The sequence below is a fragment of the Apteryx rowi genome, unplaced genomic scaffold, assembly GCF_003343035.1.
Source record: "Apteryx rowi isolate R43461 unplaced genomic scaffold, aptRow1 scaffold_4, whole genome shotgun sequence".
NCBI classification, from domain to species: Eukaryota; Metazoa; Chordata; class Aves; order Apterygiformes; family Apterygidae; genus Apteryx; species Apteryx rowi.
In genome coordinates this window covers 364,642-371,128 of record NW_020450529.1, presented here as the reverse complement: position 1 = coordinate 371,128, position 6,487 = coordinate 364,642, and the positions used below count along the sequence as shown (strand labels likewise).

Below are 6,487 nucleotides of genomic sequence, written 5' to 3'. Positions count from 1 at the left end.
GGGAAATCAATCCACTAATCCAAAACACTGGTAATTATTCCCATACTGCACCCCAGATCTTAGGCAGATCTGCTCTAAACAATACACCTCACCCACTCTTTAAAGACAAACTTGGGCTCAGAAGAAACATGAATCCCACATGATAGCTCCACCTCATTCTGTTGAGAAGAGCACCCAAAAAGCTCTTCTCTGACTGAAGACCGTTGTCATTAGAAAAGCCAGCTTGCAGGCAGCAAAACCTGACACCTCATTGCATTTCTATTACTTAAAACATGAGGTAAAGCATGCAAGACAGGAAAATTCGGATTAGAGGTTACCAGCACTCATTAACAAACCGATGGTTTACACTGCTTCACAACTTCCAAACTGTGGTATCCTGAATAGGAAAAACAGCTTCATCCCTTCTCTTCAGAGAACTATTTTCCTTCCTGATCTTTCCTCAAGAGAACCAATCCTGGGAGCTTTTAATTAAGTACAACTCTTAAATTATATTACTGTACAATAATGGCCTTAATTTGGGACTGGTTTGATTAAACGTCTGTCATTCCAATTAAGCATAAATAAGTCCCTCCTTGCAGGGCTACAAAGACGATATTCAGTTGTCATTAAAGGCAGCTTGGAGTCCTTCAGCCAACAACTGACAGAGGCTGGAAGGACCTACCAGAAATGGACCACCTTATCCAGACCTCTCCCCACGCATTCCTAACGATCTGCTACCAGCTGCTGACGGAAGCAGGATACAGGCACAATGTGTTTTAAATTTAACTCATTACAGCCATTTTTGTAAATCTCAGGTAGCTCAAGCGCAGTTTGAGACAAGGAACAAAACTGAGCATGGAGGTACTCTGTCGAGTAGCAGCAGTGGCAAACTAGCCCGTGCCTCAGGAACGCAGCCCAGGCAGGCAGGGTCACCAACACCTGTCCTGAAGGGCGCTGGCATGCTGCCCAACCTCTGCAAAGAGTTTATGCAGCTCTTCAGCGCAGAGAAACTTAGCACTGCATAAAAATTTTCCATGGCACCCAAAGCAGCAATGGCTCATGATTAGAGCAAAAAGCATGCGTCTGGAAACAGAGGTCAGAGTTAGCCATAAATGCAACTTATCACACAGAAGTTGTGACTTCCCTGCTTTGTTCATTAAGCACGAACAAGCAGTCTAAGTACACTGAAGTTTATTTTCTTTCTTGTGCACTAATTTGAGACATTATAAGTGCAAGTTATGATATACCAGAAGTATGATCAATGTTCAATATTTACTTTTAATCACCTTTCTTGGCATGGACAGACTACATATTTCCCTGCAAGGTCAGACACACTCAGCTTCAGCTGACTAGTCTTGAGAATACTTTTAAAAGGAGTAAAGGACTATACTTTTTGGACTTAGGCTTCTCAGAGACTAAAAACAAACCACAGATTACATATTGATATGTAATAAAAATACTGACACACAATTAAGTTTTTCTGGAGTGAACATCCAAACTGCAAACACAGCACAGCTAAGTTACATACACAAATATGCTAGCTCTTTAATATCCACCTCCACATCCAACTGCACAAAGACAGCAGTTAACTCAGCCACTCTGGTATATGGAAACTGGGCTTGCCTATGGGAATCCATAGAGACATCAGTGAGCATACTACTCCAGTCTCCCTGCATCCAAAAGTAGTTTCCCAGTGGGAAGCAGTATACTAGTACTAGCAGTGGTGCTTCCTTCCTTGATTCTTGCATCTGGTCATAAAATAAATTAATAATCTTTACATTTATTGCATAATAGGCCCTTTCTCAGGCATTTTCATTTTGAAAAACGTTGTTTTGAAACTTAAGATCAAACCCATTTAATATCAAACTCATTTAGGAGGCCCCAGTTTCAGTAAACATCATTTTTCACACCAAATTGCTGGCAAATGCCTATCAATTACTCTCCACTGCCAAAGGATGTGCATAAATTCAGCTGCAATTTATTATGACCCTTACCACAGAACATTTGACATTCCTTTTTGGGTGCTATTTCAGGCATTAAAATCAGCAAAACATCATGACACATCATGACATTAAATACCAAAGGCACGCAGTAGTGAACACGGCTGCTTAACGGAAATACATCAACTATTTTCAAGCACAGCTCCACTGAACACTGCAGTTATCCAACGTTGGGATCATCTAGTCAAGGATAACTGGACCGACAGTTATATAACAACCCTGATGCAAAACATGCAGACAAAACACTTCAGCCAGTGGAGCAACCCGAACTCACGAGAAACAAATCAGAATACAAGAACGCCTCCAAATCATGAGTTTTCTTAAGCCATCTCATAAGTAATCCTGATCTCTATCCCAGGAAAGTGCTACAAATGGAGAAACTTCACTCCAACCAGCTATTTCCTTTTATCTTTTCTAAAAGAAGAAAATGCATATTCCAGAATGTAAGACAACAGGAACTTTCTGTGGTGGTCTTGGAAGTCAAGTCTTTTTTTTTTTTTTAGTTTTTCCTAAAGCACAGGCATGCATGCTATACCCATACTATGGCCCACAATGATGTAGGGAACTATACACACTAGCTTAGGTATTACAGCAGTCCAACTATGCCACCCGTCAGAGCAGACAAGACCCAGGGTCATCCAATGATAATCCTGTCTCCCACCATCATCTGCAAGAGCTAATAAGAAGCTATCACTGAACTAGAAGAGCTCAGACATAAATCATGATTCATTCCAACATACAGCTGTTGGGCATTCTCATGAATAAAGAGTGAGGGCTCAGATGCGAGTTGCCATCCTCAAAGCAATGAGATGGGGTTAGAAATAGTGACAATTCTTTTTTTTGAACCCCATGCTTAACTTTCTAGAGTCTCTCACATAACACAACCACAGAACAGAAAGCCCATACTGCTATATACTAGCACTTCCTTAATAACCTTGCCCAAAAAGGCACATCAGAGACAGCAAGAGTGGGTCAAAGCAACTTACTGGAGTTTAAAAACATAAGCATTTTAAGAAATGCTACATGCCCACTTAAAAGAGGCAGAGATCTTCCTCCAGGTTTCATAACTGCTGATACATATAGCCAGTGAGCATACTGTTTTATTTTGTGTTCAGCAGAGACTGCCTGAGAAGATGAGGCCAAAATACATTCAGTTGGTGCAGCTTCATATGTAGCTCAAACGATCCCTCAAGCTGATCTACTGTTGGCTCCACAAACACACATACACACAAAAATCATGAGAAATGACTAATAGTTGAATAATAGGTTGAGCTTCTCTCCCTTTGAGTGAAAATTTGTGCTCTGTTTTTATTTCAGTAAACCCAGGAAAAAAAAAGGCTGGAGAGAGATTTTACTTCCTTGATAAAAATCATACTTCATTAAAAGCTTACACTTCAGCAAAATTAATGCAAGTATTTCCTTGTGTGCTTGAATTCCCACAATCACGAGGTTTTATTTCTAAACCATTAGGACAAATGTTAACTATGTAATCTGAATTAAAGATGCTTGTCCATTAATTACCTACAAATACCCTAGTACCAGAACTTTTAAAAATATTTACAAGATAGAGAATAACTTGGGGCACAGTCAGATGAGCCCAAACTGGCAGCAACCAACAAGTAAAAGGTTACTGCTCCCTTTTTTCTCCTTCATTGCAAGTTGCCATTCCCTCTATTTTGTTGGTTTGTTTGCTCAGTTCCCTAACTCAGCTCTTTAAAGTGATCTAATTTTAAAAGAATAAATAAATAATGATCCCCATCCAAAAACAAACAAACAAAAAAGCTAGTTTCAGGACCAGAGCAGGGGGAGACAATTCACCTTTCAGATAATTTCTTACTACAAAGAAAGCTATATCTTATACTCAAATTCTTTACCATTCCACACATTAATATTCACTTTTATTCATATGAGTCTGAAAAAAAGAAACTACAGTTATTGCAAATAAAGCCCTTAAAAAATGCTTTGCAATCAAGGACAAATGTAATCTCGTTATTGCTACCAGTTTTCAGACAGAGTTACTCAATAAATTGTTCAATTAAAGTTTTTTGCAAAACTATACCTTTTGGGGGAATATGTGCACTGATTTTGACTGATCAAATTCCAGAGATCATTATTTATTTACATATGGCTAAAAATGGCACCTAGTCGGATTACAAAGTCCAAAACACAAAACTAATCCAAGTCCCTAGTAGATTATCTAAAACACAGACTAAGATTTTATTTTGTATCTCAGCAAATTATTTTACTCCTGAAGCTCTGGTGTGTTTCTCCAGTTTTCATGAAACCACAGTTCCCGGGAAAGGAAAACACTCTTCTGCCCAATGCTATGCCTGCATACCACCATAACCAAATATCAATGCCTGTGCTAACTGATTTAACAAACTATCACCCCTAGATGCTAGCTCAGCTTGCAGGGGAGGGAGGGAGAAGAGTAACCGCAGCGCAGACAACAGTCCCCTTCTCAGCCACAGCACTTCACTGTCAATTATCATTTACACTAGCATCGCAGACGCTGTTCATTTTCCCTTCCTGTTACAGGGGTGATAACATCAGACTATTAAAGCAGGCAGATAAGGCCAGTGTCCTCCAGTAGCATCGTAGCCTGAATCAAAGCTCTAAGTGTGCCTACTAAATACACAGCATACACGATGTATGCTTCCATCAAGTATCTACTGTCAGCACATTGGCTTTTTCTGTCTTTATTAAGAAAGCTAATGAATAGTCAGAGTCTCCTAGAAAAGAGATGTGTTTGGCTACCTTCCCCTATAACCTGGTATTAACTGATACACTGTCACTGCCAGTGAGTGTTAGCATGAACATATACATCAGAGAAAAGATAGCCGTGTTTAAGAAGCTTATGAAAGGAGAGTCAGCAGATAATATCAACACATACCAGCTTCTTCCAATTCAAAGACAGGAAATTAGCTGATCCCCTCATTCCAGGTTTGGAATTTGATATGGAATATACAACTAAAAACCTTAAGGTAAAATACAACTGGGCAAGCTACTGGATGCTCTGTGACTCTTAAAGAGCAAAGTTTCCCCATCTTCTGTTTCCTGGGTGGGACAAAGTTCCGTAGATTGTCACAAAACAAGGCCCCAGTTCTGGTAGTCTTGTACATTATGGGCAAGTTGCTCCGAGAAGCTTCTGCTTTCTGTGAGTTGGTATGTTCCTGTCTCTTAAGTAGATATTTCAAAGCTCAAATGCTTAAGAGTTTGAAATAAACTGTAGATTAAGACATTTGCAACAAAAGATCACAGTGCTGTGACCTGTGTATAGGAACATAAGCAAGATCTACTTCACTTCTAGCCCTCATTATGCTCTCCAATTCAAGGCACACATCTTCTAATTTCATCTGAATGCTTATGTCTTCCTCTACCAAATAAAGAAACCACCATTGCCTCACAGGGGCATTTCAATGACAACTTATTGTTAGTCAAGTCCTGGGAAGAAGCAATGCTCTACAGAGCTTGGCAGCATTTAAGGACTGAATGGGTGAGGGGTGAAGGCTCAGGTCATACAACACAAGTTATTTACTCTTCTGAAAGAAAACTTCCGAATATTCCTAGAGCAGGTTCAAACAGGGCCAACTTTCATACAATGCCAGTTGGATATTCTGGTGCTCATAAGATCTCACTGCACGTGTGCATATTCCATTAATCTACAACACTATTCATAGTTTTAGCAATTTGTATCTAAAAAAAATGCATGCTAGAGTTCTCTCCCTCATATAATGTTTTCCCACCTTGCCTTTCTTCCCCAGTGTGGGAGAATAGATGTAGCTTACTTAAAGTAAAGGGGGAACCTAAGTTTCAAGAATTTGTGTTCTGTTCAGATTTCATAGTTTTATAAGTCTTTGTTACTTGCCACTCTTGGGCAGACTTAGTAAGATTTCATTGCCCAAACTAGCACATTTATTCCCGATTTCAACAACACACTTCAATTATCAATTTGTTATAAGTGGTAATAGACATACGTACCTCAGCTACTCAGGCTAGTTTCTCTCTTTGCATAGATATGCTCACAGTTATAATCCAAATGTCTTCAGTAGAGATATAATTTAAAAATATTCAGAACCATAAATTCCGTAGGAAATGAGACAGTTGGGGAGGGGGGAGATGCAATTTGTAGTCTTCTACATTTGTAGACAGCTGCAGTCAGTAGTGTAGATCATTTTCAGAGTAAATCTTGGCAACAAAGCTTCCTTGTACAGGAGAAAAACCTGCCAAAATTAACAACCAGAGTAAGAAACACCATTAATATCTGATCAGCAACAAAACACCACCACAGATTGATACTCTAAGTCTTACACAGAGAAGAGGATTAACTATTATTTGGAACATTGGGTTGCTGCTAGCTTTGACATATTTAAAATCAGAAGCAGCCACTGAAGTTACTTCATATTCTAAGTACCTTAACCTAATAAAGTAGCCCAAGGAGGAAGACTCTTTAAGCATCCAGGTTACATTTGACTGTACAGACCATGCAACACAGTAGCATTGCAGAG

The 6,487-nt window shown here is 39.4% G+C and overlaps 1 protein-coding gene across 5 annotated transcripts in view; it reads right to left on the bottom strand.

Moving 5' to 3' along the window:
* Positions 1–6,202, bottom strand: part of TMCC1 (transmembrane and coiled-coil domain family 1) — a 122,759-nt gene extending 116,557 nt beyond the window's left edge. For all 5 annotated transcript variants that reach the window (XR_003255024.1, XR_003255023.1, XR_003255025.1 and 2 more), the window contains exon 1: positions 5,961–6,202. The gene's annotated coding sequence lies outside the window, so the exon portion shown is untranslated. The remainder of the gene's footprint in view (positions 1–5,960) is intronic.
* Between the last annotated feature and the right edge of the window lie 285 nt (positions 6,203–6,487).